At 39.7% G+C, this 24691-nt stretch overlaps 1 protein-coding gene and 2 pseudogenes across 10 annotated transcripts in view; 2 read left to right on the plus strand and 1 right to left on the minus strand.

The window, feature by feature from the left end:
• RABGAP1L (RAB GTPase activating protein 1 like) overlaps positions 1 to 24691 on the minus strand; it is a 709048-nt gene that overhangs the window by 136560 nt on the left and 547797 nt on the right. The window lies entirely within an intron of this gene.
• On the plus strand, positions 11487 to 12011 carry LOC101031225 (NADH dehydrogenase [ubiquinone] 1 alpha subcomplex assembly factor 4 pseudogene; annotated as a pseudogene).
• Positions 14492 to 16458, plus strand: LOC141582294 (large ribosomal subunit protein uL23 pseudogene; annotated as a pseudogene).

Genomic DNA, 24691 nt, shown 5'->3' on the forward strand with positions numbered 1-24691 from the left:
TAAAAATACAAAAATTAGCCGGGCATGTTGGCGGACGTCTGTAGTCCCAGTTACTCAGGAGGCTGAGGCAGGAGAATCGCTTGAACCCCGGGAGGCGGAGGTTGCAGTGAGCTGAGATCACTCCACTGCATTCCAGCCAGGTGACACAGGGAGACTCCGTCTCAAACAAAAACAAAAACAACTACATGGGGTATTGGATATGTTAATTAGCTCGACTGTGATAATTATTCAACAATGTATGCATATATCAAATCATCATGTTATATACCTTAAATATAAATAATTTTTATTTGTCAATTATATCTCAAAAAAGCTGGTAGTGGGGGAAAGAAACTATTAGATCCCTAAAAAAATTCATTGTTTACTATCAGCATTTTAGAATAACTTTTTTTTTTTTGGCCAATCTTACAATATTAATTCAATAAAGAGGAATGTTGTTTAATCTACTGGGTATAACCATGGAAACTCATTAAAAAGGAAATAGGAAAATAACTGAAGGGAAAGTTACTGTGGAATTTCAAATGTTGTGAAGGAAGGAGACTGAAAGTAGAATATACAGTTTTATTATTTGAGGACTCAAGGGAAAATTCCCCACCCTACCTCTCTACTTGTCTTCTTCATTTTTGAAAACTGATTTGATTTTTAGATTTTTTTTTTTTTTTTTTTTTTTTTTTTTGAGATAGGGTCTTGCTCTGTCACCCAGGTTGGAGTGTAGTGGCGTGATCACAGCTTCACTGCAACCTTGACTTTCTGGTTGCTTGATTTCTCAAGCAATCCTGCCTCAGCCTCCTAAGTAGCTGGGACAGTAGGTGTGTACCACTGGGGATGGCTAAGACATATACACATAAAATATCCTCCCACCTCAGCCTCCCTAGTCATTTTTCATTTTGTTGCAAGTTGTATAAATGGTGCCAGGATGCAATTTCGAATCCCCTTATTCACGAAATCATTTTCTCCCTGATTTTCTTAAAGTCTATATTGAACAAACCTTGATGCAAAAGCTAGTGAGGACCATAAAAGAACCACAGAAAGAACCTACATTTGTGATGAATTTTGTCATCACAAATGCTGCTTTGTGTCTGGGTTGTGATCATGTGATCATGCCTCCTTGTATTGATTCTGCAAAATATACCATGTGAGCTTAGATAATGAGGCTCTTACTTTATTTGGAAAAAAAAAAAGCATTAGACTAAATGATTGGTGAAGTCTACTAAAATTTAACAGTCCCTGACACCATTTTAAAGCACACTGATATACAAGAATTATTTCTTTTCTTCTTCTTTTTTTTTAAGTTCAGCGGTACTGTACAGGATGTGCAGGTTTGTTACACAGGCAAATGTGTGTCATGGGGGTTTCTTTGTACAGAATATTTCATCACCCAGGTATGAAGCTTAGTATCCATTAGTTATTTTTCCTGATCCTCTCCCTCCTACCCTCTGCCCTCTGGTAGTCCCCAGTGTGTGTTGCTCCCCTCTATGTGACCATCATTTAACACCCACTTATAAGTGAGAACATGCAGTATTCCGCGTTAGTTTGCTAAGAGTAATGTCCCTGCAAAGGACACAATCTCATTTGGCTGTATAGTATTCCATGGTGTATATGTACCACATTTTCTTTATCCAATCTATCACTGATGGGCATTTAAGTTGATTCCATGACTTTGCTACTATGAACAATGTTGCAATGAATATATGCATGCATGTGTTTTATAATAGAATGATTTATATTACTTTTGGTATATACCCAGTAAGGGGATTATTCTTTCCACAATGGTTGAACTAATTTACACTCCCATTAACAGTGTAAAAGTATTCCTTTTTCTCAACAATTTCACCAGCATCTGTTATTTTTTAACTTTTTAATAACAGCCAGAATTGTTACTTTTCAAAGATTATTTGATGTTTAAACCTGCTCAGATGGGACACTTATTACCAGATAGTAGGACCTTTTGCTTTCTTTTTTGTTTTCCTGCTTTGTTTTTTGTTTTCCAGATCAGACTCAAGAATCCATTGTGAAGGTCTAATAGTCTAGTTAAAGGTAAGAGGCCAAGAGTCAGCAAGCAGTTTGTAATGGTGCACATGGACGAACTATGACACTATAATAACCTTTGTTTTATTTTCTTTTTCTTTCTTTTTTTTTTTTGAGACGGAGTTTCGCTCTTGTTACCCAGGCTGGAGTGCAATGGCACAATCTCAGCTCACCACAACCTCCGCCTCCTGGTTGGCTTATGCCTGTAATTCAAGTACTTTGAGAGGCCAAGGGCAGGAGGATCACTTGAACCCAGGAGTTCAAGACCAGCATTAGTAACATAGTGAGACCTCATCTCTATAAAATTTTTTTTTTTTAAATTAGACAGGCATGGTGGCACATGCCTGTAATCCCAACTACTCAGGAGGCTGAGGTGGGAGGATCATTTGAGCCTGGGAGGTTGAAGCTGCAACAAGTGCCACTACTTTCCAGCCTGGGTGACAAACTGAGACCCTGTCTCAAAATAAAACAACAAAATAAAATAAAATTATAGAGAGGAGTTATTTGTCACCCCAAATTAACTTCTACCTATCAGACTCTTAAAAATCTTTTTTATGATTTCAGATCAATCTGATACTGTTTCAGACCCTACTGAAATTTGTCAGTAAATGAGTCACTGAATTAGTATCTGTGAAAAACTTTCTTTTATTTGGAGAAGGTTCTTGCCCTCATAGATTACAACAAGAACACACATATTCTTAAAATTGGGAAATCACAAATCAGTTACTGACAAGTCACCTGTGGGTGTCTCACTATTATCAATATTATTAATATATATCATTATTATTTATATGTTGGTATAAATATTATTGAAATTCATCAATCAGTTCAATATAGCAGTATCTGAATTTCAGAGATAGGAGGGTTATAAAGGGGTTTCAGATTCTTACGTTTCTTTTTTTTTTTTTGAGACAGAGTTTCGTTCTTGTTATCCAGGCTGGAGTGCAATGGCGCGATCTCAGCTCACTGCAGCCTCCGCCTCCTGGGTTCAAGCAATTCTCCTGCCTCAGCCTACCAAGTAGCTGGGACTACAGGCGTGAGCCACCATGCCCAGCTAATTTTTGTATTTTTAGTAGAGAGGGGGTTTCACCATGTTGACCAGGATGGTCTCGATCTGTTGACCTCGTGATCCAACCGCCTCGGCCTCCCAAAGTGCTGGGATTATAGTCGTGAGCCACCGCGCCCGGCCAGATTCTTATGTTTCTAATCCACGGTTTATGGATTGGAATTTATCATCAAAAAGATAACTCTGTTTACTCATGAATATAAGATGCCATGACTTCACAGAGTATTGGAATTGGCTTTAGAGATTATTACGTAGTTCCTGATTTACAGATCGGGAAATGAAAGCCTAAGTCTTAGACAACTGAAAAAGCAAAAATAAATTTCATTTTTTTTTAAATGAGGAAAATAGGAAATGGAGAGGGTAGCAAAAGAAGGAAGCAGATAAAAAGCTGAGAGAGAATAATGTCTTTAACGGTGTGTGGCAGGGTATGACAATCCAAAGTCTCACAAACTGCAGCTCTCAGGCCCTGGGACTCATACAGAACAAGAACAACAGAGGTGCTGGGTATAATTTTACAGCTCCGAACAAAGTCACTTCTTCCTATCAAGGGAAGTTGTTTTTGGTGTAGGCCTGTAAAAGTAGGTGACAGTGGGCAGACAGAACTCCTCTGGGGCAGCGGTAGAATTCTAGGTTGACATTTTATACCACTTGATTAACTTGAGATGTAGTTGTTTGGTGGGGTGGGAAGAAAGGTGGGCTGAGCACATTTCAAACTTTTAAATTGTGAAAGATTTTCTCATGTGTTTATCTTGGGGCTTTTAAGCTGAAAGATCTAACTTTTTTTTGTTTGTTTATTTTGGGCTGAGCACACTTCAAACTTTTAAATTGTGAAAGATTTTCTCATGTGTTTATCTTGGGGCTTTTAAGCAGAAAGATCTAACTTTTTTTGTTTATTTATTTGTTTGTTGTTTTTTTGAGACTCTGTCTCCCAGGCTGGAGTTCGGTGTCATGACCTTGGCTCAGTGTAACCTCTGCCTTCGGAGTTCAAGTGATTCTCTTGCTTCAGCCTCTGGAGTAGCTGGGATTACAGGTGGGAGCCAGCACATCCGGCTAAGTTTTATATTTTTAGTAGAGACAGGGTTTCGCCACGTTGGCCAGGCTGGTTTCAAACTCCTGACCTCAGGTGATCTGCCCACCTCAGCCTCCCAGAGTGCTGGGATTACAGGTGCAAGCCACCATGCCCAGCCTCAAAGGTCTAACTTTTAATGTAAAATAAATAAAATAGAAAAGCAAAAGGTATGTCCAGTAAAACATAGTGGTTGGCCTTTGGATGCTTCTGTTCAAGTTGTGTTTTAAAACTGTCCAGGTATTCCTATGGTCAGTCTAATTGGTCAGTCTAATCTGAGTGCATTTGTATGGGGCACTATATAATATTTTAAAAATAAGAGCACGAGTTGTCTTTCCATTTTAACTGACCAGTTGAAAAAGCTATGCTCAGCTGGGTGCGGTGGCTCACGCCTATAATCCCAGCACTTTGGGAGGCCAAGGCGAGTGGATCACGAGGTCAAAACGAGGTCAAGAGATTGAGACCATCCTCGTCAACAAGGTGAAACCCCATCTCTACTAAAATTACAAAAATTAGCTGGGCATGGCGGCGCACGCCTGTAGTCCCAGCTACTCGGAAGGCTGAGGCAGGAGAATTGCTTGAACCCAGGAGGCGGAGGCTGCACTGAGCCGAGATGGTGCCATTGCACTCCAGCCTTGGTAACAAGCGTGAAACTTCGTCTCAAAAAAGAAAAAGAAAGAAAAAGCTATGCTCTGCCAATACAAACAAAAATAAGTCATTGCATGAACACCAAGCCATCATTAAAAATAGGCTTAAAGAAACTTCGAATACTAAAAAGCAGTTTATATAACTTTACTTTTTCAAGTGGTACTTCAGTTAAATTTAAGAGAACACACAAGTTGCTAAATGTTTCCTATGTACAAAGCAGAGTGCTACACATCTGGGGTAGCAGAATGAAAAATTTAAGAAGTCATATTTTTATAAGTAGTTTATAGTAACAAACTGGAATTTCTCTTTTTTTTTTTTTTAAAGTGAGACAGAGTCCCCAGGCTGTAGTGCAGTGGTGCGATCTCAGCTCACTGCAACCTTTGTCTCCTGGGTTCAAGTGTTTCTTCTGCCTCAGCCTCCCGAGTAGCTGGGATTACAGGTGTTCACTCTCACGCCCAGCTAATTTTCTGTAATTTTAGTAGAGACAGAGTTTCACCATATTGGCCAGGTTGGTCTCGAACTCCTGACCTCATGATTCACCTGCCTCGGCCTCCCAAAGTGCTGCGATTACAGGTGTGAGCCACCGCGCCTGGTCACAGACTGAAATTTCTATACATAATGAAAATAAATGAGTTCACCCTACATTCTCCACACACAAAAAAATACCTTTTAATCTCAATCCATTTTAAAATGTCTGACTTGGCTGGGTGTGGTGGCTCATGCCTGTAATCCCAACACTTTGGGAGGCTGAAGCGGGTGGATCACCTGAGGTTGGGAGTTCAAGACCATCCTGATCAACATGGATAAACCCCATCTCTACTAAAAATAAATAATTAGCCAGGCGTGGTGGCGCATGCCTGTAATCCCAGCTACTCAGGAGGCTGAGGTAGGAGAATCACTTGAACCCGGGAGGCAGAGGTCGCAGTGAGCCAAGATCGTGCCACTGCACTCCAGCTTGGGTAACAAGAGCGAAACTCTGTCTAAAAAAAAAAGTGTCTTTGACTTGAGCCTTTCTTTTTGAAAACCTGCTTTTAAGAGGCTCTCAAGAGCCAAGTCTTTGTTTAATAGGGGCAGAAAACAAGGCCCATAAAAGTGGAATGCTTACTTCAGGATCCTATGAAATCACAGGCGGAATTTAGACTCATGTGATATAAGAGTTGGACAGGGCCTCTGGAGTCCTCTAACTTAATTGCTTATGTCAAAGGCCCTGTATCACACAGTTATTCAGCGGCAAAATTAAGATGTGAAGCAGCCCTTCTAACTCTTAAGCAAAGGTCCTAATGGAAGCTAAAAGCATGTCTTGTTCTTGGTTTATGTCTAGGATACAGTTATTCCTAGTCTTCTACAGGGCACAACTGAACTCTTGGACTAAATAAGGTGGGAAGAAGTTTCCTCCAGTGTCTTTAGACTGGAGAAGCTCTAAGCTTGAATGAGGCCATCAGAGTGGTCTACCTGGCTGGCTGGTTCAGACTTGCTATGACTCTCCAGAATAAGGCCGGAAATGGATTGATCTCTACTACTAGAATTAGGCTTAATGGTAATTCAACTTTCCACACTTCATATAAAATCAGGCTTCCTGGTTTTATGTAATTTGTTCTTTGTTATCGCAGGGAAAACAAAATTTGAAAAGGGTTTACATAGGAAAGGAAGAAGGAGCATTTTAAAAAGCATTTATGGGATGGGTGTGGTCCCGTACTCCTTGCAGGCCCAGCACTTTGGGAGGCGGAGGTGGGTGGATCACTTCAGGTCAGGTATTCAAGACCAGCCCGGCCAATATGGCAAAACCTCATCCGTCTCTATTAAAAATTAGCCATTGTGGTAGTACGCCCTGTAATCCCAGCTACTCAAGAGGCTGAGGCAAGAGAACCACTCAAATCTGGGAGGCAGAGCTTACAGTGAGCCAAGATCATACCACTGCACTCCAGCCTGGGTGACAGTGAGACTACAGGTGAGGGGACGGAAGGAAGCAAAGCACACTGCCATGTGTGTACCTATGCAACAATCTTGCATGTTCATCACATGTACCCCAAAACCTAAAATGCAATAAAAAAAAAAAAAACAAAAAAAACCCAGCATTTATATTGAGTCTACTGCAGTTATAATTTAAAAGGCAAAAGGTATTTCTAAGTCACTGGTGGAATCTATAAATCTATCACATTTCCTTTTTGCTTAGGCCCTTAAGGGTCTAACTGATTTCCTGAGTTAAAACTAGGTAATGGGAAAATATTAAGAATAATAGTCATCTAGTGAGATGAGCATTTGGCATTTATAAATTCAAAATATATTACTGCTCACAATTCCCTTCAGTAATTAATATAGTTTCTAAAGGAATAATCTCACTTTCTACAATGAAAGGTCTTTGCTTAATAAAACATAGTAAGGCACTTCCCTTAGTGTTTTATGAATAAGGGCACAGCTCTGTGACATTCTCTAACCTCAGCACGTATGTAATATAAGGTATGCAACTGTATTACCTGTTTTCTTGCCAAACCATTCATGAAGTCAATGAACAAAAAATAAAAACAAAATCATGAGGTCAATAATATTACCGTGACAAATATGAGACTTCTGTATTTAAGTGACAAAAATCTGTTATTTAAGCTTATTATGCCACCTATTTGCAATACTGTCCCAAAGCTGCAGAGATTCAAATTAGTTAAAGCAAATTAGTGTGCTGATGCTGGATGTACCATGGGCAGCCTGCAATCTGACATTCATTATGCTTCTTTATCTTTGTGGACTGTATATCATTGTTGATCATCAGCATTCCTCTGTCATATCTGTTATAAGGTAGAGGGTTCAAACTATATTTAGCCTAAGAGAAGCATTTTTCAGAAGATAAACATGCCAGAGGAAAACCCCAAACGCAAGAGAGAGCCACACGTGACTTTGAGGTGAACTGTACCACACCTCCCTTTCTATAGCAAAGCTCATCAAGAGTTATCTTAGAAAATAATCTACCAGAACCAAGTTTGGGTTTTGGAACAAAGCTAGCCTTTGAAATGAGACCTCGGAGTATGACTTTTAAGGAACTCACCTCATATAGCTCACTTGTGAGTTATGTATAACTCTGAAACCTAAGCCCAGCAGATTTAAATTTCTTCTAAAATAATATTTGTAAAATACGGTTTACACAGAAAATAAAGCTCAGTATAATTTGACTAAATGATGTCAGTCATATTTTACTGGATATAAAAACAAAACAAAATAAAAACCCAGCCTCCTTTCTTTCAAGGGGTATTCTTATCACATTATGCAAATTATTACCTTTTTATAATTGAGATCAGTGATAAAGCCACTTTACGTGTTTTGGCATAGACCACTAATATAATTTTTGCTACTCTAAATGCCTCAATGCACAACGAAATCAGCAATAATACAATCTCATTCATTTTAGAAAGATCTTATTAAAAACAAAACAAAGTAAAACACTTAATTCCATTTCCTAAAGATAAATAACTTCTGCTAAAAATATTATCTTTAAAGAAACTTGATTATCCTAACAATATAGAAACATTTTTCTACTAGCAACACTCCTTTACAGTAATTAAAATCAGTTTTTAAAATTTTCCTTCATAGGTTCTCGTTTTTTAATTTTCATTTATTATTATTATTATTATTATTATTATTATTAATTTATTTATGTTTTTGAGACGGAGTCTCGCTCTGTCGCCCAGGCTGGAGTGTAGTGGTGCAATCTTGGCTCACCGTAACCTTCGCTTACCAGGTTCCAGCGATTCTCCTACCTCAGTCTCCTGAGTAGCTGAAATTAAAGGCACACGCCACCACGCCCAGCTAATTTTTGTATTTTTAGTAGAGATGGGGGTTCACCATGTTGGCCAAGCTGGTCGCTAACTCCTGACCTTGTGATCCACCCACCTTGGCCTCCCAAAGTGCTGAGATTACAGGCATGAGCCACTGCGCCTGGCCACTTTCTAGAATTTTTTTGAGACCAAGTCTCACTCTGTCACCCAGGCTGGAGTGCAGTGGTATGATCTTAGCTCACTGCAGGTTCTGCCTCCCAGGTTCAAGCGATTCTCCTGCCTCAGCCTCCCAAGTAGCTGGGATTATAGGCATGCACCACCACACCCAGCTAATTTTTTGTATTTTTAGTAGAGATGTTGGCGAGACTGGTCTCAAACTCCTGGCCTCAGTGATCTGCCTGCCTCAGCCTCCCAAAATTTTGGGATTACAGGCGTGAGCCACCATGCCCAGCTGGGTTCCACTTTTATCATACATAAATCTTTTTATAACTTATACACTGTATATAAGGCAGAGGCATTCTCTGACCTGAGCAGGCTTACAACAAGCCTCTGAAGTTATCTAAGAAAGAAAAACTGGACTATGTAACTTACTGGCAAAAAGAAAAAGCATAAAAACTCAGTATCAGAGATTCATAGTCTTATTGCACTTGATAGTGATGCTATGGACTCCTGACGCTGACTTGCAGCATTTCTGTTGAGTGACTTTTTTATGCAGAATGTGAAGTGATGGGAATCACAGAAGCACTTCCCCACACTCTTGAATCCTCTGACACTCTTCAGTGACCTTTACAGATATGTTTCTTCTCTGTGGTTCTCAAAGTTACTTTTTCCAGGTAAAAGTGTACAAAAGTACAATCAATTAAATAAAAAGTAAATAATGGCTTCCCACACTGTTAAATTAAAAGAATTAATTGAAAGGTATGTTCTGGTATAGAGAAACTTAAAAGGTAAACTATGTTTATTCAGTCTTGGATAAAACTGTCAATGGAATAAAATTGGGTTAATTAAAGTAAAACTCTAGAAAAACTAAAGTAGTCAAAGAATTCCAGTGTTACTTGACTGCAGTATCATGATTATCAGGAATTTCTCTCATGACCACTTAAATCCCAATCACATAAACCCAGGAATTTTTAGAAAGGTAGGAGTTAATTTTCTAAGATATCCAAAGAAAAGGTCAGGTGTACTGGCTCACATCTGTAATCCCAACACTTTGGGAGGCTGAGGTGGGAGGACTGCTATAGCCCAGGAGTTTGAGACCAGCCTGGGCAACCACAGGGAGACTCTGTCTCTACCAAAAAGAAGAAGAAGAAAAAAAAGCTGTGCATGGTGGCAGGAGTCTGTAATCCAAGCTACTCAGGAGGCTAAGATGGGAAGATTGCTTGAACCTGGAAGGTCAAGGTTGCAGTAAGTGGTGGTCCCACCACTGTACTCCAAGCATAGGTGACAGAGCAAGGCCCTATCTCAAAAAGAAAAAGCAAAAAAAAAAAAAAGAAAAAAAGAAAAAGAAAGAAAGAAAGAAAAAAAGGAAAAATAAATGCCAACTTCTTCATTGAAAATACAGTATTATTTAAAACAGAAATGCCAAAAAATTGCTTCTAAGACTACAATCTGAAAAGAGGAAAAGACTGAGACAGGTATAAAAATTTATTCTCTACAAAATCGAAGAAAGTAATGAAAAGACAGCAGAGCATATTCGACTTACGGCACCAGTGGAAATGATGTGGCCTCTGACTGACACATGATCCTGTCCTACGTGCTCTGCAGCGCTTTGGCACTACCCACCATACCCAGACAGGAGGGAATACGGCTCCCATCGCTAAAGCCTCTGAAAGCCCACATGTATCTAAGTTTTGGGACGTCATTTTGCTCTATTAGTTTCTACTCCTATATAACAAATTTAGCAGCTAAAACCAATATCCATTTAGTATCTCATATCTCTGTAGGACAGGAATCCCAAGTAGGCTCTGCGGGGCTCTGCTCAGGGTATCACAAAGCTGAAATCAATATGCCTGTTGGGCTGGATTCTTATCTGGAGACTGGGGAAGAATCCACTCTCGACCTCTTTCAGGTTGTTGACAGAGCTAGTTCCTTGAAGCTGCAGGAATTTGACCAGTTTCCTTCCTAGCTGTAAGCTGGGAGCTATGCTTAGCTCTTCAAAGCTACTTGCCTTCTCTCTCAAGTGGTCTCCTCCATTTTCAAAGCAGCTATTGCACACTGCATCCTTCTCATACTTCCAGTCTCTTTGATTTTCCCTCCTGCCATTAGGCAAAGAAAGCTCTCTGCTTTTAAGGCTCATATGATTCCATCAGGCCAACTGACATAATCTAGGCTTGAATCTCCCTATTTTAAGGTCAACTGTACCATATCGCATAACATAATCACAGAATTGGTAATATAGCATCACATTTATGATGGTTGCAGGAATTACGGTGGACATCTTTGTGGGAGAGAGGAATTTAAGAAATTACGCCTACTACATTTAATGAGAACTTAAGGTAAACATAAGAACAAACGTCAAATAGTGTCAACTTGTTCAAATGTAAAACAAAGATGTTCTAAATTCCTCATACTTGGATGAGTACCATATGCAAATGGTACAAAATAGAAAAGGTATAAAAGATATACAGGAAAAAGCAAGACTTCTTTCTAATAATGCCCCTCAGCCCCAGTTCCATTCCCTGGGAATAATAACCGTTTACTAGTTTCTCATGTGTCCTTCCAGAGATAGCCACATTTATTGAAGTGTATGTGTTTGGGAGGACTGGACTGATTTATTCCTGAAAGGTCTGGTAGAATTCCCCTGCTAAATCACCAAGGCCTCAGCAGAAGAAAGTTATTCTCAGGTGCCCTGGAGGTTTCTTGCGCCTGTGTTCCCACCTGCGGCGTGAACCTGAGGGCATCATGTTATGAGCAGATGGGGGCTGCGATGACTCGCAGGATCAGGAATTTCAACCTAGAGAACTGTGTGAAACGGGAAATCAGCAAGATAAAGCCCTCTCCTGCTCCAAGGCACCCCTCTACCAACAGTCTCCTGCGAGAGCAGATTTGTCTATATCTAGAAATTAAGGGAGAGATTGTTCATAAAGATGACAAGCTGCTATCATTTCTAAAAGATGCATATATTGATTCCAAAGACCCTATGTCTTCCATGCGAGTAAAAGCTGCTGAAACACATCAAGAGACAAAAAGGAATTCAGATTGCCTTTCGGCCATGACTTTGATATGATAAATATTAAGAGCTTTCCCAAAGGCAAAATTTCCATTGTAGAAGCACTGACACTTCTCAATAATCATAAACTTTATCCAGAAATACAGACTGCTGAGAAAATAGCCCAAGAATACCATTTAGAAAAGATGTGAATTTCCTTCTTAAATATTTGTTACTTTTATAGTCAAAATCTTCCCTCCTGAAGACAAGAAAGCAATGCAATCAAGATGAAGAAAATCACAAAAATGTCCTATGTGTACTCCTCATCCTGCATATTTTCTCATTTTTTTGCATATTAAATTATGTCAATTACCAAGTGTTTAATGCTCTCAAATTTTGAGAGCATACTCTTAATATTTATTGAGCTCCTGACTTTTCAGCATTGCCATAGAATGTACTTTCTTTTGATTTGGTTTAGGCATATTTCATATGTACATGTCAGCATGACTAATCAGTACATCTTTACCTTTATTACAAGTAAAAGAGTTAATGTGTTATTTTAGGCACATCACACCAACTTTTAAATTGGTCATATGACCCTTTGGGAAATGTCCTGAATCCGTCATTTAAGTTTTACCTTCCAGTTTAGGTATTTAGTTCATTCTTCATATGTGATAGTGAAAGTAAAAGCTTTCCTGACTCTTTTTTTTTTTTTTTTTTTTTTTTTGAGACAGAGTTTCGCTCTTGTTACCCAGGCTGGAGTGCAATGGCACGATCTCGGCTCACTGCAACCTCCGCCTCCTGGGTTCAGGCAATTCTCCTGCCTCAGCCTCCTGAGTAGCTGGGATTACAGGCACGCACCACCATGCCCAGCTAATTTTTTGTATTTTTAGTAGAGACGGGGTTTCACCATGTTGACCAGGATGGTCTCGATCTCTTGACCTTGTGATCCACCCGCCTCAGACTCCCAAAGTGCTGGGATTACAGGCTTGAGCCACCGCACCCGGCCCGCTTTCCTGACTCTTTAAGACTGACATTTTCTTGTTAGGGAAAGAGACTTAACAGCAAGGTAGACTAACAGTATTTCCCAAATAAAGGCACAAAGGAGAAAATTACGAACCAACAGAATCTAATTAAAATTACTACTCCAGGAAATAACAAGTATCGAGGATTTATTTTATTTTGAATTGGTTTTAAGTATGGAATAATTGTCTTTACAGTTATAAAAACGCATTAGCGATATTTACAAAATGTTGGGAATTTTTGCTTTGATAAACAAATGGGTAAGTCCCATGGCCTTCAGAGGCGGGCAGCAGTAGAAACTTTCGAAAAAGTAACATTTCCCTGGATTTAACATGGAAATAGAAAAATTTAAAGAATAATTAAGTAAAAAACTATGGTAAATGAAATCTGGTGATTATATACAGTTTCAGATATTAACAGTAGTTGAGGGAAGAGAGATAAAATAGCAAGTAGAAGAAGATAACAGGATCACTGAAAGGGACTTGAGAAACTGCCGCTTCCTCCATTTTAGCAAACTTATCAGCACAGCATGTAGCAGTCCTAGGATCTTGAGTGCCATTGTGTGAGTTTAACTCTGCCTAATACATTAGTATTGCGGGATCTTTGGGAGACTGTATCCTCTTTTTTTTTTTTTTTTTTTTTTTTTGGAGACAGAGTTTCACTCTTGTTATCCAGGCTGGAGTGCAATGGCACGATCTCGGCTCACTGCAACCTCCGCCTCCTGGGTTCAAGCAATTCTCCTGCCTCAGTCTCCCAAGTAGCTGGGATTACAGGCACTCACCACCATGCCCAGCTAATTTTTGTATTTTTTTAGTAGAGACGGGGTTTCACCATGTTGACCAGGATGGTCTCGATCTCTTGACCTCGTGATCCACCCGCCTCGGCCTCCCAAAGTGCTGGGATTATAGGCTTGCGCCACCGCGCCCGGCCTAGATTGCTTTTTCTTATTCAAGTTCAGTACGTTCTCGGGTGGCCACAAAGCTGTTATCGTTCATTGGTCCTTGCCTTGGCAACAGAGCCAAAATAAAAAACACTGAACTCATAGAGTAGTTGTGTAAATTAGGATCCTCTGACTACAAAGAATAAAGACTCACTAAAGTTGTCTCAAGTATCTGTGTGTGGATGTGTATGTGAGAAGGGCAACTGGAAACAGTTATTACAAGGTTTCACATGAAAATAAGGAACAGAGGTATGTTGTGTGGCTAGGCCTCATGGAAGCTCATGGAAAGTCATTTAACCAGGTCTCATGAGAGTACAGGAACATAGATGGAGAATTTCAAGTTGTTCAGAATCCAGTAGATAAGTAATGATGTAGTTAGTTATTTATCCCCTTGGCAGCAATAATTTGTTGACCATCCTCTTCCCATACAGATACAATTTAAATATTTGTATCTACTCTCACCCCCACCAACACACACACACACACACACACACACACGCGTGAAAAATTTCATGACCTAGCTCCTACTTGTTACTCTTGCTTATTCATGGCTTCTACTGACTCATGTCATTTTTGTCTGTCTTTTTTTTTTTCTGGTTAAGCAATTGCTGTTGGCTATCAAATAATGCTATTTCAAATTAAACATTTCCTAAGAGAGACCATCTGATCAGTCCACTATGTCACTATCATCAGTTAGATAAAACACATATACTAGATCATTAAATCTGTCAGCCTTCAAACTACCTGACTGCTTTAGGTCAAATTTTCTGAGATGTGGTTAAGATGGTAAAGTCATGCAACATAGAATATGGCCACCTATATGTACCGGCCTAGAGTTGGTATCCTTATCAAGAGGCTACAGGTAAGACCTCTTAGAAAAGGACTCTTGGAGGCTGGCTCACGCCTGTAATCCCAGCACTTTGGGAGGCCAAGGCAAGCATATCACCTGAGGTCAGGAGTTCGAGACCAGCCTGACCAACACAGAGAAACCCTGTCTCTACTAAAAATACAAAATTAGCCAGGCATGGTGGCACATGCCTGTAGTCCCAGCTACTTGGGAGGCTGAGGCAGGAGAATCACTTGAACCTGGGAGATGAAGGTTGCAGTGAGCTGAGATTGCTCCATTGCACTCCAGTCTGGGCAACAAGAGTGAAACTCCGTCTTAAAAAAGAAAAGAGAAAAGAAAAGAAAAGAAAAGAAAAGAAAAGAAAAGAAAAGAAAAGAAAAGAACTCTGGTTATACAGATACTTCTAGATTAGGCCTATCCAATATAGTATAATAGTTAAGCTTTCCTCAGTTTCGATGACCAACATTATGCATGTTATCCTAGGTACTCTATGATTAGCAAGAAACATTAGTCTTCCGAAACAGATTTGCTCATTTTATTGCATTTTAAGTATTTCTTTTATACTTACATGTAATCACTGCCAAGATAAATGTCCATATGCTATACCAACCAAAGGCATGAGAACTTAGCCTGGCCAGCTAGAAACTTTTTGGAAAGAATTACATCAAATAGCTACTACTGCTAGTTTATAAAGAGACCATACATTCACTAGGGTCACACACTAGTATACTTAGAATAAATTAGGGCTTACTTATAATTACATTTCTGCTACCTAAGACCACACAAACAAAAGCTTTTTTATTTCACTTTTGACAATTCAGAACTGAATTCAGGTCTGCTCATCACAATCCCTATGGGAATAGGTTTTATTATCATCCTATAAAATACGAAAGAAAATAATTCTAGACGCCAATAATGCCATCATTCTAGATTAAGGGTATACTAGATTAAGAGAATAGACTCCTATTGTTTTAGAATTTCAACCAGGATACAGCTGTAAACTTCAGCCTGGCCTGGCATCTGAACTGAGACAATAAATGCCATATTTGGCATAGCATTTGTGTGCCCAAATCTAACCATATGCCACTGGAATTGAAGAGGAGGCAATTCTCCACAGGGCCAGAATGTACTCCTTTAAAGCTCCCCTGGGGGAATGCTCTTCCACCTGTCCCTGTCTGTGAGATTTGCCCAATTCTTGCAAAATTATGAACTCTACCAATCATAAAATAATCTGGTAATTTTTTAGAGTATACACGTTGAGGATATAGTTATCAAAGGTGATATAAACTTAAGTGAGATCCTTACACAATAAACATCAAAATGAGAAGTCTTTCATAAAAATATTTTCAATTTCCAGGTAATGACCTGTAACTTATAGACATATTACTGATGTGGTTAAAAAGACATTCTTTATAGTGAATAATATAGAAAATTCAGGACCCTTTTCACAAGACTGCACCCAAAGCGGAGAAGGAAGCTCCTGTCCCCACTAAAGCCGAAGCCAAAGCGAAGGCTTTAAAGGCCAAGAAGGCAGTGTTGAAAGGTGTCCACAGCCACAAAAAAAAGAAGATCCGCACATCATCCACCTTCCAGCAGCCCAAGACACTGTGACTCCGGAGGCAGCCCAAATATCCTTGGAAGAGCGCCCCCAGGAGAAACACACTGGACCCCTATGCTATCGTGAAGTTTCCGCTGACCACTGAGTCCGCCATGAAGAAGATAGAAGACAACAACACACTTGTGTTCATTGTGGATGTTAAAGCCAACAAGCACCAGATCCAACAGGCTGTGAAGAAGCTCTATGACATGGATGTGGCCAAGGTCAACACACTGATTCGGCCTGATGGAGAGAAGAAGGCATATGTTCGACTGGCTCCTGATTATGATGCTTTGGGTGTTGCCAACAAAATTGGGATCATCTAAACTGAATCCAGCTGGCTAATGCTAAATATATGTATATCTTTTTACCATTAAAAAAAAAAAGAAAATTCATTCTATAAAGAGCATTGCTTTATTTTATATTATTTTATTTTTTGAGACAGAGTTTCACTCTTGTTGCCTGGGCTGGAGTCCAATGGCATGATCTTGGCTGACTGCAACCTCCGCCTCCCGGGTTCAAGCCATTCTCCTAACTCAGCCCCCCAAATAGCTGGGATTACAGCCATGCACAACCACACCCAGCTAATTTTTGTATTTTTTGTAAAGACAGGGTTTCACCATGTTTGCCAGGTGGGTCTCGAACTCCTGATCTCAGGTGATATGCCCACCTTGGCCTCCCAAAGTGCTGGGAATACAGGCATGAGCCACTGTGCCCGATCTGGAACATTATTCTTATTAGTCTGATACATACCATACTACATTCCGCATTCATTTGGTTTTCAGCCAAACAGTTACAGAGCACTTATAGCATCATTTTGCCAGGAATCATGCTGGGTATTCAGCATATGGAACTGAATTTACCTCATAACTTCCCTCAAGAGGAGGAGCCATGAAGCCAACAATGCAAAAAGACTGAGAAGTAAATTAAAAAGAACAATGTCAGAGTATGTCTAAATAACGAATCCATTGGCCAAAGATACAGAGGGCATGTTCCGGCTTCAGCATGTCCTATCAGAGATATGTCACACTTTGCATATCTTCCAAAATTGTTTACTACAAGAGAAACCGTGAAATCTATTATCATATGTACAAAGGAAGAAAACATATTTCTCAACTTTGATTTATAATTATTTTGTATCCCAGTGTATAAACTTGATAATTAAACTGGGAAAGAAGAGAGAGATCAAGATTGTCATCAAGTCTCTGTTTTACAAGGAGGGTGCTATCAGCAGAAATAGCAATAAAAGAATACGTCTTTTTTTTTTTTTTTTTTGAGACAAAGCCTCACTCTGTCACCCAGGCTGGAGTGCAGTGGTGCAATCTTGGTTCACTGCCACATCTACCTCACAGGTTCAAGCAATTCTTGTGCCTCAGCCTCCTGAGTAGCTAGGATTACAGGTGCCGGCCACCATGCCCTGCTAATTTTTGTATTCCTAGTAGAGATGGGGTTTCACCATGTTGGCCAGGCTGGTCTCAAACTACTGACCTCAGGTGATCCACCCGCCTTGGCTTCTCAAAGTGCTGGGATTACAGGCGTGAGCCACAGCACCCGGCCAAGAATACATCTTTGAAATGAATTACTGAGTCGGAGAGAGGGAGAGAGAAAAAGAGGGTTATCTTGACTGGAGCACAGAAAGAAATTATATCCTTCAACTCCTCTCTCATGCCTCAAGCATGTTAACTTCCCTTACTCCCTGTACAAAACTCCCAACACCCTAATCTACTCAAATTTCCTGGTCATAAATGACAGAAAATACATACTGAAAACAAAGAGAGAGAAAGATATGAATGAGAATAAAATTATGTTCTTGATACCACCTTGAGAGAAAATTAACATCTTTTAATGCATGCTAGCTGCTGAAGCAGTTTAATTACAAAATCTGAATGATTTAAAATAATAGTTTATTTTTTTGTTCATGCAAAATTCAGATGGCAGAAAAGCAGCCATGGGGATTCTGAACTATGCAGTCAATTTAGGAATTTCAACTGATGGTGATTCTGTCACCCTCAACATGTGGCTTCCAAGGTCACTTTGGGTGCCAATATCCAGTTGACACAAGGGATAGACAGCATGAAAGCTGTATAAGCAAATTAAAAAAAAAAATTAGACCAAAGGAAGAAATGTCCATCACTTTTATCCTTATTCTTTGGCCCAGTCTCAGTCACATGCCTATACTAAATACGAATTTTAATTTCACTTTTGACAATTCAAAACTGATTTTAGGTTTGCTCATCACAATCCCTGTGAGAACAGATTTTATCATCATCTTATAAAACAGAAAAGAAAGCAATTTTAGAAGCCAGAGGAGGCTGGGAAACACAATCCAGCTGTGTCAGCAGAAAGAAAAGAAAATAGATTTGGGGAACAGTTAGCCAATCTATGCCACAGTGTCTTTGTCCGAATATTTTACTTTTTTTTTTGAGCCGGAGTTTTGCTCTTGTTACCCAGGCTGGAGTGCAATGGCGCAATCTCGGCTCACCGCAACCTCCGCCTCCTGGGTTCACGCAATTCTCCTGTCTCAGCCTCCTGAGTAGCTGGGATCACAGGAACGCACAACCATGCCCAGCTAATTTTTTTTCTTTTGTATTTTTAGTAGAGACGGGGTTTCACCATGTTGACCAGGATGGTCTCGATCTCTTGACCTTGTGATCTACCCGCCTCGGCCTCCCAAAGTGCTGGGATTACAGGCTTGAGCCACCGCGCCCGGCCCCCCAAATATTTTACTTTATCTGCAGATGCATCCAGCTCTTGTGCCCTAGGAAGATTTTAAATAAATGATGTATTTATTACAACAAAATTCTACTACTTAAAAAATTTGCCTCTCAGTGAAATTGACTACAAATTGGATTGCCTGTAAAAGGTAAATTTTCATTATCGTTACATCCTGGCTTATTCAATTATGAGTACAACTAAACAAAAATATTTTAAAACCTCTTTAGCTCTATTATACCAAACAGTGGTACTATCTCCATCAGCCTTCTTAACTTATCAAACTTAGTATTTCTGAAACTGAACTTTTGATCATTCCCCTCTCCAAATTTCTTCCTGACTTCTTCAGCTCAGAAAAAGACTTCCGGACAAGCAATTTTTCAAGTCAGGTGCTTAAGAATAATCCTTTATATTTTACTTGCTCTCAAGTCTTTCATCTAATTTATCAGCAGATTAGATACACTTTCCTTTCAAAATGTACCTTGAATCCATTTATTTCTTCCAGTTTCCTTTAATACAAGTCAGATCTCCCTCTCATCTGCCTTACTGCTAGAATGTCCTCCCTGCTTTCATCCTTAGAGAGGAACCCTTCAAAAGATTTGCATTGTACTTAGGATCAGATTCAAAATCTTAAACAAGTCCTTTGAGGACCTGCATGATTCTGGTCTCTGGCTTCATCTCCAACCTCATTTCCCAGCACTTATTTTGTTCTATGTGTATCAGCCTTTTATTTTTCTGAAAAAGGCAAAATACCTTTCTCACCTATTGATAGAGAAAGGGTAAGAAAATATCTTTCTCACCTATTGAAGAAATACAGTATTTCTTTTTTTTTTTTTTTTTTTTTTTTGAGACGGAGTTTTGCTCTTGTTACCCAGGCTGGAGTGCAATGGCGCAATCTCGGCTCACCGCAACCTCTGCCTCCCGGGTTCGGGCAATTCTCCTGCCTCAGCCTCCTGAGTAGCTGGGATTACAGGCATGCACCACCATGCCCAGCTAATTTTTTGTATTTTTAGTAGAGACGGAGTTTCACCATGTTGACCAGGATGGTCTCGATTTCTTGACCTCGTGATCCACCCGCCTCGGCCTCCCAAAGTGCTGGGATTACAGGCTTGAGCCACCGCGCCCGGCCGAAATACAGTATTTCTTGTCTTGCAATATAGTATTGCAATATAGTATTTCTTATCTAAAGAGTTTTATATTTTTCTTTTTATGATGAAATGTATTTTCATATAAAAATATAATTGATGTATATGTCTCCCACCCATTCAAGCACTAAGGCCAAGACAGGCAATTATCCCAACTTCCCACATGTCTGTAGGAAGAACAGGTTTATGAAGGGGATGAGCTTTCTTCTCTTAGTTTACCTATTGACAGAGAAGTCTTTTAGGGTCCTGGCTTTGCCTTTTGTCTCCTGCATGAGGTCTATTAAAGCCCACAGTTTTGGCCACCAGGAATTGGCAAATGCCCAGAGGAAAAAACACAGGTTTAGAATTTACACTTCCATATCAGGATTCAGGCTTTCTCATAATTTCTGGCTTCCAAAAAATTTTCCTTACATTACTACTAAGCCTCACATTAAAATTTTTAAGTTATTTTATGCAGAGCTTATATTGACATCTAATCCACTATTTTTCCAGAAATAAAAGTTCCTTTAAAAGCATACCTACCTATTCCTCTTCAGCTGGTTAGTTCCTATTAGTCTGTTAGGGCCTTAACTTCACATGTTACTCCCTCAGAAAAGTTCTCCTTGATCATCATTCCTCAATCTAAGTTAGCTTCCTACTATTTTCTGTCTTACAACAACTTTCTGTTTTCTTCTGTAACATCTATCACAACTTGGGATTATACATTATTTTTGTGTTATCTTGTCCCTTTCATTACCCTGAAAGCTTCGGGAGGATAGGGATATTTTCCGTCGTGATCATTACTGAACAGAATGCCTACTGCAGTACAAAGACCTAGCTGGGTACACAACAAGCGGTAAAGATTAAGTAAAAGAATGAGTGGATGCCATGTAAATGATCATACTGTATCAAAGTAGTTTTAAACTCTGTGACTGGGCTGGGCGCAATGGCTCACGCCTGTAATCCTAACACTTTGGGAGGCTGAGACAGGTGGATCACCTGAGCCCAGGAGTTGAGAACAGCCTGGGCGACACGACAAAACCCTGTCTTAACTACATATACACACATACACAAATTAGCTGGTTGTGGTGGTGACATGAGCCTGTAGTCACACACACACACACACACACACATACACATTAGCTGGTTGTGGTGGTGACACGAGCCTGTAGTGCCATGCGCGCGTGCACACACACACACACACACACACACAAATTAGCTGGTTGTGGTGGCACGTGCCTGCAGACCCAGCTACTCCAGTAGCTGTGATCGGGAGGGAGGATCTCTTGAGCCCGGGAGGTTGAGGCTGCAGTGATCTGTGATCACACCACTGCACTCTAGCCTTGGTGACAGAGTGACACCCTGTCTCAAAAAATAAAAATAAATACATTCTGTGACTGATAAATACTGGCAATAATAAACAACTTTTAAATTTCAACTGCCTTCAAAAACTATGTAGCAAAGTGTAAGATTAGTACAAAAAGAGTGAGTAAAAGAGAGGTAGGAAAGCAAAGACTCTGGAACCGTACTGCCTGGATTCAAAATTTGCCTTTGTCATTTATTAGCCGAGTAGCCTTCATTAGGGACGTACCCATTCTAGGCCTGTTTTATGATCTATAAAACCGGTTCAGTAAGAGTATTTACTTCATGTTGTTGTGATGATTAAATGATAAACATGCCAGGCATACAAGGAAGCAGGATATAATTGCTATGGTGGTTGCTATCATTACAGTTATTGTTAACCAACACACTGCTTTCAGACAAAAATGGCAAACGGCGTAGAATCATAAGGGAAAAATATGTAGGAGTGGTAAGCTGGAGAAAGGGATCTGGGGTTGCAGATGTGCCAGCAAGAGTCACGAACACACAGAGACATCTGGGAGGAAGGCAGCCAGTAGTGGCTGTGGGGGTGCCCACTGTCAGCACATGGATGTAACTGACATAGAGGTTGGGGGAGAAGGGACTGTTGGAGGGAGCCTAAGCGGGGTCTGTCTGTGATTTCCTTTTGCAACATGCTCATAGCACTTGGTTCCTAAGATCCTTCACCAGCGCTCTGTGGGGAAGGATGTCAAGGATGTCTTCAGATCTGTTTGTGGGCTCAGTTCATCTAGAATAGTGGGGAACATCAGCGAAAGAGACAAAATTAAGTTGTGCACCTTTTGACAGCAGCAAGTATCTCTAGGCATTAAAGGCAAGTTTTGTCTGATGTAGTAGTTTTCCTGACAAATGCAGTACTCTCTACTCATGGATCTTCTTTTTCTTTTTTCCTTTTTTGAAATGGAGTCTTGCTCTGTCACCCAGGCTGGAGTGCAGTGGCGCAATATAAGCTCACTACAACCTCGGCCTCCTGGGTTCAAGTGATTCTCCTGCCTCAAGCTCCTGAGTAGCTGGGATTACAGGCATGCACCAACACGCCCAGCTAATTTTTGTATTTTTAGTAGACAGGGAGTTTCACCATAATGGCCAGGCTGGTCTCGAACTCCTGGCTTCAGGTGATCCATCCACCTTGGCCTCCCAAAGTGCCAGAATTACAGGCGTGAGCCACCGCGCCTGGCCTGGATCTTATTTTTCAAAAGACAAAATAGGAGATCTTTCCAATTTTCTTTTGTATTCTTTCTTTTTTCCACTGCATTTTCCTCCAAATATTGAGAATATATTACACAATCTCTCCTCTTGTTCTTACTCCCAACTTCACTCTCCTGCCCTAGGTCCTAGTCAATCTAAAGTCAAGCCTCTAGAATTTGGATCTTGTGATATTTCACTGACTATATAGGTCTAATTATTTTATAAGGAACAAAGTTGTACCCTTTTATCTAGATATAAGGCTAGTTCTTTTTTAGTCACCTTGAGACCATCTACCCATGAACCTCCATGAAAAATTTACGTTAAGATGAATCTAAATATATTATCCATAGAAAGGTAATAAAATCTGAGTAGAGATACTCTGTTTACAAGTAACATCTAACCTATGATATTGATTGTATCATACATCAGAAAAGTGGGTTTCCAGAGTTCAGAGGAGGCTCAAACATTTTTAAGATCTCTATCTCATGGTTATTAATAATTTATAGGATAGCTGAGGAAATTTTCAATTTTGTTTATTTTATTTAAATTTGACAAGACTTGATATCTTTTGGTTGTGCTGTGTATAATCTATTGAACAATGCTGACTCTAAAAAGAATGGTTTAGACAACATAAATCAATGAGGGAAGAGAATACATTTGCCAAAATGAACATGAACACTTTCTTAAGAAAACAGCACGAGAATACTGCAATCAAAGACTAAGAGAGTGATCTGAATCTCCCAAAATACCTATATTCTTAGCCAAGATAGAGTAGCAGCTGACCTTTAAATTCACATATTCCAATTTAAATAGGAAATTAAGGTTGAATATTACAATTGGTTTTTCAGGATAAATGTTGCCCATTTTTTCCTGAGGATGAGTCCATCTTGTTTTAAAGAAAGGACAACTGGAAATTCTTTCTCTGACACCGACCAATTGAAAATATGAGAGAACCAAATGGAAGCTTTCCATATAATACCAATCTAACTATTCAGTATTTTGCTATAGACAGACTCTTTGATGGGACCTGGTTAATCTGTTCTTGTTTTAGTTCATCTCAGCAGTAGCCACTTTATCCCAACCGTGTGAATTTTATGATAATTTTAGCCTGTAATCCCAGCTAATTGGGAGGCTGAGGCAGGAAAATCGCTTGAACCTGGGAAGTGGAGGTTGCAGCGAGCTGAGATCGTGCCATTGTACTCCAGCCTGGGCAACAAGAGTGAAACTCTGTCTCAAAAAATATAAAAAGCAAAATTCAGACAGATTTCACTTTTTATTTCATTTTTCTATAGGAATAAACCTGGAATGCCACTAGTGTAACACATGAGGATTTTCCGGTTTATTACCAGAAATATTTTTAGGGAAAATGCAAAGCCCAATATTCTTCATCTTTTATAAACAGAATTTGTCACCTCAATAAATATAAATAAATAGTAGACTTCTTTGATTCATCTACTATGCTAGGTGTTGATCAGGCATCGGTGGGGGGCAAGGAAGAGTCACAGGCTTGAGGACTTCACAATGAGAGAAACTAGAGTAATAACGACTAACTTGGTTGTACACTCATTATAGACTGCATTGTGCTACATTTCTTATTTATACTATCCTATTTGTAATCTTGATAGCAATCCTATTTCATAGAAAATATTATCTCCACTTTACAGAAGAGATAACTGAGGTACAATAAACATAAGTAACTTGCCAGAGATCAAACAGCAATTAAGTGGAAAAGTCTAAATTTAAACTCCAACAACACAGCTTCAGAAAACCACGTTCTTAACGCCAACAGTGGTGCTCTGGTGTAGAAATTGCCAGAGTCAGAATGAATACCAGCCTAGGTTCCCAGAGTGGGTGATGTTTGACCTGGGTCCTGAAAGGTAAATAGGAGTTTGCTTGACTGCATGGCTACAAAAAGGAATTAATTTAGCCAATGCTTCACACATATGTTTAATTTAATTAATTCTTACAGCATCTCTGTGCAGTAGGTATTAGCTTTGTTTCATGATGAGGAAACGCATACTCAAGGAGATCGAGTAACTTTCTCAGAATCACTCAGTCAGTAAGAACTAGAGCCAGAGTTCAAACCCAGACTTGTCCACCTCCAAAGCCTCTGCCTCCTCCAGGCACTCCACAGACGGAAAGCAACCTAGGCAGAAGAAACAG

The sequence above is a fragment of the Saimiri boliviensis genome, chromosome 19 (assembly GCF_048565385.1).
Source record: "Saimiri boliviensis isolate mSaiBol1 chromosome 19, mSaiBol1.pri, whole genome shotgun sequence".
Lineage (NCBI taxonomy): Eukaryota > Metazoa > Chordata > Mammalia > Primates > Cebidae > Saimiri > Saimiri boliviensis.